This window comes from Propithecus coquereli, unplaced genomic scaffold (assembly GCF_000956105.1).
Source record: "Propithecus coquereli isolate 6110/MARCELLA unplaced genomic scaffold, Pcoq_1.0 Scaffold480, whole genome shotgun sequence".
Lineage (NCBI taxonomy): Eukaryota > Metazoa > Chordata > Mammalia > Primates > Indriidae > Propithecus > Propithecus coquereli.
Window position 1 is genome coordinate 689238 of NW_012150619.1, and position 13461 is coordinate 702698.

Sequence of the window (13461 nt, forward strand, 5' to 3'; positions counted from 1 at the left end):
TCAGACTCGAGGCTGCAACAGCAGCTCTCCCCTGAGCTTCCAGCCCGGTGGCCTGCCCTGCAGGTTCCAGAACTGCCAATCTTACTCAGCCGTGCGAGCCAGTTCCTTCAAGTAAATCTAGATAGATAGATGGATAGATAGACGGATAGATGGATAGATAGATGGATAAATAGATGGATGGATGGATAGAGAGACATCTCCCATTGGTTGTTCTCCTGGACAACGCTGAGGAACACACATACAGGAACTCATCAATGCATGAAACAGCCCTGCAAAGGCAGACAAGTAATGGTCGGCTCAGGCCCTGCCGTCTGGGAGCTCTCAGCACACAGTGGGGGCTAATAAATGCACACTCGACAATGACAGCGTCAGGACAGGAGACAGAAGGCCCTCTGGAGGAGTTGTCCATCTTCCAGGGCTGCCCAGAGGGTCTTGGTGAGAGCAGCAGAGTGGCCCAGGGCCCCACATGGCACACAGAGCAGCAGGAAGGAATCTGCAGGCAGACTCTCCCCAGGCGGGAGCCGGGTAGGGTTGGGGGATGGAAGCGGCACATCCATCCCTGCACTGAGGGTTACAAAGACACCCTGTAAGAGCAGGGCCCCGGGGCAGGACAGCCCCGGTCCTAACCCTGAGCTGACACACATCGGCTGCGCGGCCTTGGAGAAAACACTTGACCCTCGGTGACAGTCCTAAAGGTGTTTGGCCACCCTGAGGACATGAAACGAGTCCAATTGCTATGGGCTGGGCCTGCTGCTGGTCTTGCTGTATCTGTAAATCCTCAGAGAGGGCGGTCGCTGTTCCCTCAAATCTCCTGCACAACAAACTCCCTGCCCTCCCTGCTGAAACGCACACGGACATGTTTTCCCCCAAAAAGTTCCACTAAATGTGCTGAAGGCGCTCACAGGGGAAGAAGGTGGCTCCTCCCTGCCAGCTAGCAGCTGTGCAGCCCCAGCTGTGCCCTGCACCTGCAAGGTCTCCCTGTCCGCACCTAGCAAGTAAGGTGTGTGTGTGTGTGTGTGTATGTGTGTGTGTGTGTGAGACCCAGGAGAAAGTTGGTTCCTGAGATTTACAGCTTCCAAATATGAATGCTGCTGCGGAAGACTTTTAAGTTCATATAAATCATAATTAATGGGAATGGAGAAAAGCAAAGAAAATTTATTTGGGTTAGGAAAAAAAAGCTGTTGCAATGAGTAAACCACCAGCCTATTAAACACAGGAGGAAGGAGGGAGAGAGGGAGAGGGAGGCAGGAGGGAGGCGGGAGGGAGGGAAGCATCTCTCTATCTGGACAGGGTATCGATTGCAGCGCAGGGGCAGAGTGGCAGAGTGGGAGCTGAAGAAAGACACTTGTGAATGCAAAGATTTCCTACCTTCTCAGCACAGGTGTGGGCAGGAGCGTGCTCTCACACGTGTGTACTCACACACGGGCACATGCACACAGGGTCCACGTGAGAAAGGGGCAGGTGAGCTTCCCAGCTTCTCTGCAGCACCAGGCAGGAGCTCGACAAGGCAAAGCTGCCCCAGGCCCAGGCCCACGTCCCGCTGGGCGTCCAGGACGGACGGGCCGGCCATCCTTCCAGGCCTGGACAGCGAGCTCAGGGCACGGCGCGGCTTCTCAGGAGCAGGGCCGAGGACCAGCCCCGTCAACTGCACGTCCTCCTGGAGGGCTCCTCTGCCGGACGGGGAGATGAGCAGGCCCTGGCTGGGGTGAGCGGCTGTCTGTGCTGCACCCACTGGGTCCCGGCCACCGCCCGGGCCCGGCACATGGCGAATGCCTGGTGGATGTTTGTTCCTCGGGTGACTCGGAGGACGAGGAGTCGGCCCGGTGAGGAAGCAGGGGGCTGGCGAGGCAGAAGGCGCAGGTCGGGGTGTCGGGGAGCGTGGCAGATGCCCTGCGTGCGGCACAGCTGGGGCAGGAGGCCTGAGGGCACCGCGGGAGGTTCAACTCTTTGTGTCACGTCCAGGAGCCACCGAAGGGGTTAAGCAGGACAGTGGCATCTTCAGAGTCGTAATTCAGAACGACCCCAGGAGCCGAGGACAGGAGCAGGGGCACAAGGGGCCGCAGAAGAGGAGGTGGGGGTGGGGGGACGTGGCCTTGCCCCAGGGGCCGTGGAGAGCAACAGGCTGCGTGTGGCCCTCAGTCCAACAGCGGGGCCTCGGCGGAGCGGGTCAGCCCTGCAGAATCTCAGGCGTCAGCGCGACCTCGTGCTGGGCTCCGCAGTTACAAAACCAACACACCAACCTCTCTGGGCCCCGCTTCCTGAGCCCAGACGGAAATCTCGCCCTCGGGGGCGCAGCCCCTGGGAGCAGCAGGGACGGGGCTGGGCCTTGGGCAGCCAGTCTCCCTGGGACCTGGCCCTAGCGTCCCGCTCCACAGACGTCCCTGGGGCGCTGGGTTCCACTTCCGCTTCCTTGGCGCCTCCACTTCCGCTTCCTTGGCGCAGCCTCTCTGCGCGGGCTTCGGAACAAGGCCCGGAAACGGCTGCGGCAGATTCCCCGCGAAGGCCGCGCACAGAAGATTGCCCCCTACTGCCCGTGACCGCAATCCTCGAGGATCTCTGCGAGTGTCAGAGAAATAAATGCCATGCCTATTTACTCCTCGCAGGACGCCCAGCGCCCTCCTGCGCCAGACTCGCCGAATCTCCGGCCGCCCGGCCCAGAGCGTGACTGCGGTGCAGGCGACCTGCAGACAGCGAAGTCTGGCACGCGCCTCTGCGAGCGTCTGCTGCTCACGTCTCTCCTCCTCGCACACAGAGCAGCGCGCACAGCCCCACTCAGCACCCCTTAAACTTTCCAGGCCCCCAGTGTGGTGCCCCCAGCAGAAGCAGCACCACGGCAAATGCTCTGGCCCGTGGCGGCTTCAGCGCAGGCAGCCCTGGGGTCCACTCAGACCCCCAGCTTGTTAGTCGTGGAAACTTGGACGAATCACGATCTCCCTGAGCCTCCGTTGCTTCAGCGGTAAAATGGGACGATATTAACTTACTCTCCTGGGATGGCTGCGTTAGATGACGCAAAAGCTCTGAAGCCTGTGTGGGGCTCACAGCGTCCTTCGTTGTTTTACTGTCGTCACTGTTTTATAGATGAGGCAACTGGAACGCAGAGAAGTTCCACCCCCACCAAGCCTGAGCCCTGCAGGTATTGGACCGGTACCAGTGCCAGAGCCCCTGGGATCCCAGACCTCACTGGCCTCCACTGGAGTCTGCCGTTTCCCCATGAGCCGGGTCAGGAGGTGGCACGGACAACAGCTGAGAGTTCTCGTGTCCTCCCGCCTGTCCAACCTTGCACGGGTCCACACACAGGCCCGGAAGAGGGACTGGCTGCAGAACACACCTGTCTTCCCTGTGGGCCATGTCCCCCCTGGGCAGAGGCCAGGCCGCTCCGGCTTCTGGGGAGGGGGCCGGGGACTCAGGGAGCTGCCTCTGCCGTCCTGTTGTCACAACACAGGGAGTGTTCCCTTTAAGAACAGCAACAATAAAAAGTCTCACAACAGAGCTTCCCTGAAAGTGATAAAACGACAATGGAGAGATAAGCGAGGTTCAATCTAATCTCACCTGGGAGGCCGACCATCTGCGGCACCTCTGTGGTCTGCAGCCGCACAGATAGCATCGGCGTCTCATAGAACAATACCAGGACGGATGACACTCTGTCGCCCAAGGGTTTACATGATGGCGAAACCTTTGCTTTACTGAAAAAGAGCAGGAAAATAACTCAGTGTTAGAAGACAGGCTTTGAAGGGGAAAAATGGACTATTTCTGAATAACAATTGTACTCCTCACCCAATACATTTAAAAATACTTCCCACGCAGGGATGCGGAGCGGCAGTACCTGCGCTGTCTGAAAACCGGGCTCAGGGGACAGAGCGATCGGCTGCGTCTCCACTTAAACCGCTTAGGTGTGGGCATCGACCTGTCGCTTACGCCCCACTTGACGAGGACCAACTCCGAACCAGGACACGGCTAGAAACCAACATGAGTTAACGCTGCCCTCAACACAGAGCAGTATGCTCTTCGGGGAGGCTTGGTGCAAACATGCGTGTAACTGTACTAAGCGGGACGTCGCCCCTCCCAGAACGGCAGCTAAGACAAGAGGTTGTGGTGTCCTCCATGTTGCGTTCAGAGGTACCAGCCATCCTCCAAAACATGCCGAGAAGTAGTCCAAAACACACCTGCTCCTGTCACCCAACTCTAGGCAGGTAACTCAGGGTGACAGTCCATTCAACAGAGCAAAAGCAGAGAAAACTGTTGGAAACTTGTGTTTCTGCCACGCTGACCACAGGGAGGACCTAAGCCCGGTGACAGGTTCTAGGACAACACGCAGAGGAGGAAGAGTTATGCCCAGGAGATGTAACTCTGAGAGCCAGATGGGAAGAGACTTTAAGGAGATGTCCAGGTACGTATAAATGCTGGGGTGTACTGAGAGAGAGCGCGAGAGAATGCACCACCTGGGGGTGTGCGAAGAGCTGTTTCTGGGGCCAAACACACCTGGATACTGATCTCGGCTTCTTCAGTAAGACCTGGGTAGCCACAGGTGAGTGGTTTTGTCTCTTTCCCTGAGTTGTCTCGTCTCCAAAGAGAGATTAATAACACCTAAATGGAGGCAGTTGAAGCATGGCGGCAAAGACGATCTATCAAATGTGGAACTGTCTAGCAAGGGCCTGGAACACAGCAGACAGCCTGGAGGCAGGACCCCTGCAGACCCCTGCAGACCCCCGGCCTCCTCTGCCTGGCCAGGCTGCGTTCAGGAGCTGGTGGGTGAAACTAGGCGCACGCCGCCGGCCTGTCCCCTCGCTGTCCTGCTCAGAGGCCTGCGCTCTGCCCATGGCAAAGCCCCACCTCGCCACCCCGCTCAGCGCACCCCCACCCCTTCCCACACATCCTTGTTTTACCTGAACTGTCCAGCAAGCTAATTTGATTTTCACCATCCAGTTTTTGGTTTTTTTCCATATAAGTGTGACTCACGCCAGCAATAAATTGAGCTCACTTTACACAGGGATGTGCCCTCGATTTCTCCTGACTCGCCCAGAATTAAATTGCGGACAGAGCTCAGGGTCCCTCCTCACTCCAGCAGGGAGAGTGACTCACCCACCTCTCCGCCGGGCTCTGATGCGGCTGGGAGGAGGAGGACAGGGCTCAGCGCCCACGCAGGGGCCAGGGCCTGACTGGGGGATAAACTGAGCAAATTCCTGTGAAATCGGCTCCTTCTGAGAGGAGGCCGGGATCCTATTTATAGCAAACCGCCAGGCAGTCGGAGCCACGGGGAAGAGCGTGTCATCCTAATCCTGTACCTGTATTTGTGCGCTCACCATCATCCCTGCCCGGCAACCGCGGGCCGGCAGATCGCTCAGTCTGCTCTCCGGAGGGTTTCCGGTGGGGTGAGTTAGGACGAGAGCACTCGCATCGCCAAGTGTTTTTATTGACTCCAAATGGAACATTCCGCTTTCTTTGGCTCCATGAGGAGCAGCAAGTGTGGATGTTTTCCTGTCAACACCTCAAATGCTCACCTCCTGGCCCGCCTGGAACACCTGGCTTCAAATTTATTGGCGCAGGAGGGGCAGCTGACGCTGCCACCGGGCGCCGCGTCTCATTTCTCAGACGGGCCACTGAGAGCCAGAGCTGGGAGGAAGGGCCCAGGTCTTGCCTGCCCAGCCTCACCTGCGCTGCAGCGTCTCATCCCCAGATAGGACCACAGGCAAACTTCGCTTTAATGATTATGCACATCCCTTTCCAACAACCTAAGGGTTAGCCAAAATGCCTGAACGGGTTTGAACTGAGTCTCTGCCAAATCTCTGCGCATCGCACTCATGTCCAGCTCATCCAGAGCGCAATGCCAGCCTGGTGGATCTTAATGGGTCGTCTGCCGCCCGCCCTCGTCATCCAAACTTTGCAGCCAGAGCTCGGGAGAAACTGAAGCGTTGCCAGACGGTCCTGCCCCGTCCTGCTGCAACATGCCTGTGCCCCAGCCTGGCGTTCCCAAGCCTGGCGTGCCCACCCGGAAACCCCGCATCTCCTGAAGACCGCGCCTGGGCGGATCTGTAAGGAACAGGTAGTGTGAGCAGGTGCCCCAGACTTGCCCCCACGGGCTCCCGCTCCCCTGAGGCTGTGCCCCTGTGGAAGAGCCGACTGCAGCCCAACGTACAGATGGGTGTGCACTGTCACGCAGTTCCGGGAGTGGACAGCTGCAGTGCAGCAGCCAGCCTCGGCGTAAGCCTGGGACACGCAGTGGAGGGAAATCAGCCCAGCAGGCAGACCCTGAGTCCTGTATTTGGTTTCTACCGTGTCAGAGTGAGTAATGGTGAGAAGTGTGGGCCCACACTCGAGCGTGGGCATTTGCTAATGGTTTGGAAAGAGCCAGACGGAAAGATTGCTGACTGCGGACAGACTCTCAGAATGGAAACGGACTGTGATCTGCTGCATCCTGCGCCAGCGCCCACCAGTGGGCAGCCCCCTGGAAGCGATTCTTAACACTCACAGGGACAAGGTGATATAACCTCTTGCCTCAGCCACCCAGGGCTTGCTCCGTGGGCTCACGGACAGGGTGGCCGCGGTGGCAGGGACGGAGGCTGTGCCCCGTCTGCTCAGCCGTCCCTCACCAAAGCCAGCCTGACTATGGCCACCGCTGAGTGCCCAGTGAGCCAGCAGCAGAGACCCGCACTGAGCCCCTGACATGGCACAGTCCCTGGGGGAGCAGCCGGCCATGTGGTGGCAGGTCGATGACATAGGCCTTCTCCTCCTGTCATGGAGGAGACAGATTCGTCCTCACGGAACAAGCCCTGATGCCGGGCACGGATATGCCTCCCACGCCGGGACGGCTTCTGCCATCGCCCACACCCTGGGCTCACGGAGTGCACTGTCCTCCAACGCAACACCCCTTGCAGCCTGGAATCCAGCCAAGGGACCTTCTCACAGCAAAGGGAGCACAGCAAGGGCTCCTGCCCAGAGAGTGACGGTAACTGGTCCTACCCTCATCACCCAAAGGCAGACGGCCTGGGGAGGGGTGGGATGCGCACTGAAGACGCAGTGACAGCCCAAGGGGACACAGTGCCGGGAAAGGGTGGGTTGTCTCTCGGGGTGCAGTCGAGGCCTTGACCCAGACACTGCTGTGTGGGGCTTCCTCCCGCTTGGCCATAACGATCCGCAGCTCTGGAATCCAGGAGTGGAAGGAGAGGCTTGTCGCGCTGCCGTGCCTACTAAGCCCACAATCGCATTGGCGCAAAACCACTCACCTGCAAGGTCACCACTACTTGATGTTGTCAATTCAAAAATTCCAACTGTTTTTAGCAAAAATGTTTCATTAGTATTTAAATTTTCATTTCCATAACTGTTCAAGAATGGATCTTCTATGTTATTCGATTTTATTTCCTATTTCTGCAGACGGACGTGAACGGGCAGAGGCTTTGCGCATCCCTCCGTCCACGGCCAGATCCTCGTGAGTTAACAGGGGCTGTTCTTTTTCATCCCGTGGATAATCTTTCTCTCAAAGTCTGAAACATTCCTTTTGATTTCGTTTATGTTTTGCCTCTTATTATTCAGATACTTTTTCTCTTAATTTGGTTAAATTTTTCTGCATTTCCCATTTCTCGTTTTCTCATGGCTTCCGAACTCCGTACCTTGTTTTGGAAAAGCTTTCCTGTACCAAGTGATTACCATAAACTCTTACATGTTCTTCTACTATTTCATGATTTGTTTTAATATTTAGCATTTAATGTTAGATGTCACCTGTTACTTATGATGTCATCTTTCCTAATATGTTTAGATATTTGTTCCAATGGCATTTGTTTAAGTCCATCCTTTCTCTGTGGATCTGACATGCCTCCTTTATAAATTCACTATAAACTGAAACCTGATATTTGCCTGTGTTTCTCCTCTATCACTCATTAAATCTACTATGATTTAATATTTTGCTGATTTAATTGCTTCAGCACTGTATTATTTCATGTCTTGTAGGACAACTCTACTTTTGCTTTTTGGAAACAAACAAAGGATTTTGGATATTCTTTTTTTTTTTTGCAAATTTTCTTCCTCACAAACTTTAAAATTAGTTTGTCAAGTGACACACCAATTTCGTTGGATTTGGGGGGATATTTCATTGACTCTATAGATGACTTTATGGAGAATGTACATATTTGCAATATTATGACAAGGGAAGTCCATTTACTATGCTTACAAGGGGTGTTTTTTTTTGTTTTTGTTTTTTTTTTATCAGCCGAGCTCACAGCAACCTCAAACTCCTGGGCTCAAGCAATCCTTCTGCCTCAGCCTCCTGAGTAGCTGGGACTACAGGCATGTGCCACCATGCCCGGCTAATTTTTTTCCTATATAGTTTTTAGTTGTCCGATTAATTTCTTTCTATTTTTAGTAGAGACGGGGTCTTGCTCTTGCTCAGGCTGGTCTCGAACTCCTGAGCTCAAGCAATCCGCCTGCCTCGGCCTCCCAGAGAGCTAGGATTACAGGCGTGAGCCACCGCGCCCAGCCTCACAAGGGGTGTTTTCCCGTAGGAGGTGAAGTCTGAGCAGAGACTGGAAATAAGAGAGCTGGTAAATCATGAAGAACGTTCTGTGCAGAGGGAAGAAAAGGCGTGAAGGCTTCAGAGAGGGCTTGTGCTGGGGTCCTGGAGAGACAGCCAGGTGGCCCGCGACTGTAACGGGCTCAGCTGGCAGAACAGGCATCATTCGATCATAAAGAGTGACGTCCTCTATCACTTTAAGGCCACAACACGGACTTTGATTTTCTTTTTTTGCTAACTGTAATGGGAAGCACCTAGAGAATTCTGAGCGTGCAAGAAACACGGCTTGAGTTTTGCATTTCAAGAGTCACTGTGAGTGCGCCGTGGCATACAGAGGGCAGCGGGGCAAGGACGGAAGCGAGGAGACCAGTCGGGAGGCGCCTGCCCAGCCCTGGAGAGCTGATTCTAGCTCAGAGAGTGATGCACCGAGGTAAGGCCAGCGGGGCTGGGTGGCGGATTCGGAATGTAGCTGCAGGAGAAGAGAGGTGAGAAGGAAGACAACAGGGATCACAGCCTGAGTGACCGCGAAGGGAGAGCCCTGTGTTACGTGGAAATCGTGGGGGCAGCACATTTCAGAGCGTGGTGGGAAGGCTGTCAGGAAGTCGTCTTGAATGTCAAAAGAAATTGCATCACTTGCCCACTCAGTCTTCCAGTGGCCTCCTGTCTCTCTCACCACAAGACAACGTCCTGACAGTGGCCTGGCACACCCAGTGACCTCCCCCCCGCTGCCCCCTGTCCCCTCACCCTGCTCCAGGCGCCTGGCCCGCCACACCGTGGGAGCATCCGAGCAGACTGCCCGATCCCGGCCCTGGAGCTCCTGGGCCTTCTGTGCGGATGTCCTTCCCTGCAGCTGCGTGTGTTTAGACCTCTGCGACCCCAGTGAGGCCCCCCGGGCAGCCCATCCGAAAGCCGGGCCCCTCCCCGACCTCGCCCTCTCTTCTCCTGCTTCATCTCTGCATCGGCAGGGTGTCCACGCACACGCGATGCTCACTTCTATTTGGTTTCCCCGCGAACGTCCACGCGGCCAGGATTTCCCTTCTCCCTGGCGTCGTGCGTGTTTCCCAGGGGCTCACAGAAGGCCCAGCACAGAATGGCAGCTGGATAAATACCAGAGGGAGAAGGGAAGCAGAGAAGAATTGAGAAAGAGACTGAATTAGTGGTATTGAGTAGGCACCGTGTGTGCCCATGTACACACACGAGTCCAGACTTCCAGGGAGGAGCTGGGCTGGGGATTCGTACACGAGGAAATCTTCTTCTTCTCATGTTGATCTTTATCCAGCCCCTTCACTGAGCCTCTGGTTACTGAGCATAGTTCAGGTGTGCTGGTATTTTCTTTTGTTTGGTACTTTGAATTAGACGAACATCTGCAAAAAAAAAAAAGACAGTTTCTTTCTTCCTTATTACATATTACTTCTTTTCATGTCGCACTGTATTCGGCAGGACGTTCAGAAAAACGTTGAACAGCACAGAATCTGCGGCACATACACAACGTTTCCCGTTAAGACTCTAAAGCGTCACCATTTTGTGGGCTGTGTACCACGTTTCTTATAGAAGAACAGATCGAGCCGTCGTATTTCTGGCACCAGACTGTGAACTTAATGAGAAAGTTCGTTGTTGCTATCATGACTGTTACTGTTTCTAAAACTCAAAGCAACCCGGTCAAGAATATTTTGCCGTAACCGTTTACTGATTCATGACGTCAATTTGGGAAATATCTTAGTCTCTTGCGGGTTGTGGGCTTTTGCAGGTTGTGGGCTTGTATTTCCAGCAGATGACAAGGAAAGAACGTTCCTGATTTGTGGCTTTTGAGTTCAGATTTTCCTCTTAAAACCTGTTGGTAATTAAAAACGTTTTCTATTTTAAATATCCTAATCAATTCTAAATGTGAAAACTTCTGTTCATGAGGAAACGACAGCGTTCTCAGGCAATATTTTGTTGATGCAGAGCTCTCCCTTTAGTACACTTGCCCTCATTTCCTTGAGCCAAACACGCTTCCTGCGATTTCCATTGCTCCGGAGCTGTGTGCTCGCTCACGAACCCTGCTCTTCCAAGCTCCACCCAGGTGTTTCCTGTCCCCGGGTCGCGGTTGCTGGACTCCTAATTAAACACATGTTTATTGACTGTGGCTCGAAGAGGAGAGACTGTCAGCTCTGCTCTGCGCTCAGGCACGTTCCATCCCACAGGCAGGCTGATTTCCAGTATCTCTGGGAAGCACATTCCATGGCCAAGTAGGGGTAAAACAGAGCAAGAAAAAAAAAAAAACCCAGAAGAAAAACTAAAAGAGAGAAGCAGCAGGAGGGGGACAGGAGGCAGAGCGAGAAGAGAAAAGGGGAAGATGAGCGTGAGTGAAGGAGAGAAGGACACGCACAGGGAGGACTGGGCTGGGTGTGTCTGTTGAGAACCAGACTCAAGACGGGACTGGCCTTGAAGGAGAGCTGCTGAGCCAATGCCTCGAGGGACGAAGGGGAGGGAGCGGAGGAGGCAAGGACAGCCTTCGGACCACGCGTAAGTCAAACACCTGTGCAGGGAGGCCGCAGGATGGAGGAAGGCTGAAGATGGGCTCAGGCTGCAGCACAGTCCTGGGAACATTTTGGTTAGGCCGATACAGAGTCCTGAAGCCAAAGTTGCTTGTGAGAGGGGTCCCCTGTGTTGCAGGCAGGGACCAGAATTAGGGCCCCCCTGCCGTGCTCAGCCACTGTGGGAACAGCCTGAGAGAAAACTTGGGGTCACAAATGGTGGTGCATCCAGGAGGACTCCACCAATTACATCCCCCAGCAGTGGATCCGAGTGGCCTATTGCCACAGAGAAAAAGAGCAGGAAAAATAATTTATACTAAAGTGGAAAGAGCTGATGGAAGAAGAAATCACAAATGTGTGCTTTTTCCATTCAATGTGTGTTTTTAATAAATGATTTAATATTTATACCTTTGTATAAAAGTGTATCCTCTCACAGAAGGACCACTGTTGGCAGGTTCCGGTTTCCCAATACCAACGTTAGAGAACGCCGTCCACCCACACAAGTGGGCTTTCCCGTGGAGCAGCCCCTGCGAGGGCAGACGCTGTCCGGTGAGCAGGCAGAGCTCCTCAGCTGAGCTGGGAGGGCCAGGCCCTTCCTGCACTACAGAGAAAAGAAGAGCATTTGCATTTTTAAAAAATTTTATTCCAAAGGCATTAGCATCAGTTTCAAGTGAGAATCCCTTGATTCCATCTCAAACGTTGGAGCAAAGCGAGGTATTTATTTTTGCACTTCTTTCCCCCACAGTGCAGGAGCACCAAGGGCAGCTGCGACGGAAGTGACGTGACTGCCTCCCGCGGCTGGTTCGGGGTCCCCTGGGGCCGGGTCCAGGAGAGCAGCCCCCTCACCTCACAAGTAACCACCAGAGGCTGCGGTGGGAGGAGCGGGGAGGGCCGAACCCTCTCACGGTGTTAATGTTTTGCAGCACCCAAAATACTGAGGTTTTTACTGAGTTGGGACAGGACAGCGGTTTATGGTTGGCCGTAGATTCAAAGGGAAATTTATAATGAAAATTATAAATGAAATTTCATTTATAATGAAAATCAAAAAATGTTGGCTATGAATAAATTATAACAGACTATCTGCATTTCTTTTTCCAAAAATTCGAGGTAAAATTTCCATGCAACGAAATGCACAGATCTTGACTGTACCCTTGGACAAACTTTGACGAACAGGCGCCCATCGAGAATTCGAACATTGTCATCACCTCGGAGAGCTCCTCCGTGCGTCCCTGCCGTCACCCCGGCCCCACCGGCGATCGCTGCTCAGATTTCCGTCGACCCGGGTTGGTTTCGCCTGTGCTTGGGCTCTGCGTGGACGGGAGCGGAGGGCACGTGCTCTGGGCCGACTCCTCTCACTCGCCGTCACGTTTCTGGGATTCCTGCACGCTGCCCCGTGCATCAGCAGTTTATATCTTTTCCCTGAATAGGGTTCTCTTGTGTTAATTAATATTCCACGGAGCGTACGTACATCTGCAGTTGACGGACACTTAGGTGGTTTGCGATTTCGGGCTACTATGAGTAAAGCCGGCATAGCATCATGCACAAGCATTCTGAGAAAGGATGTTTTTGTTCCTCTTGGAGCAGGTACCCTCTGCTTGCCAGATCATGGGGCAGGTATGAGTTAAAATTTATAAGAAACTGACCAACACATATCCGAAACGATGGTGCCCTTTTCACTCCCTCCAGCGGCATACGGGGCTTCTCATCAGTCTGCACCCCTGCCAACATTCGATGCCGCTCATCTTTAATGCGGTCCTCTACCGGGCGCGAGGTGACGTTTCATTGTGGTTTTAATTTGTATTTCCTTAATACTGGAGTTTTTAACCCCTCTCACGTGCTTATTGGCCATATATCTTCTTTTTCTTAAGTAGCTATTTAAGCAATTTATCATTTTTCTAGTTTCCTGACCCTCCATAACTGAGTTATGGGATATTCCCACGTAATCTGTCAAACGAGCACCTGTCTCGGGACAGAGATCGCAGTGCATGGCCGCCCTGTGCGGCCAATGTTCTCTCCCAGTCTACGGCTGGCCTTTTCATTTTCTTAATGGTATTTTTTGATGAGAAGAAGCTTTTAATTTTGAGGAAGTTTGAATCATCCATTTATTTTCTTTTATGGTTATTGCTCTTTGCATCCTGCTATAAACATTTCCCTGCTCCAGAATTGCAGCTGGGGCCTTTGATTTTCGTCTTAAAGCTTTCTAGTTATAGATTTTTACATGTGAGACTATAATCTCAATTAATTTTTGTGAAAAGTGTGAAATACGGGTTGTTTCTTTTTTTCTGAATGGATATCCAGTTCTCAGAGTGCTATTTGTTAAAAAGACTTTTGTTCCTCTATTGAATTACCTTGACATCTTTGTCAAAAATCAATTGACTTTATATGCATGAATCAATCTGGACTCCACTATTTTCCATCGATCTATGTACCTAGATGCACGCCAGC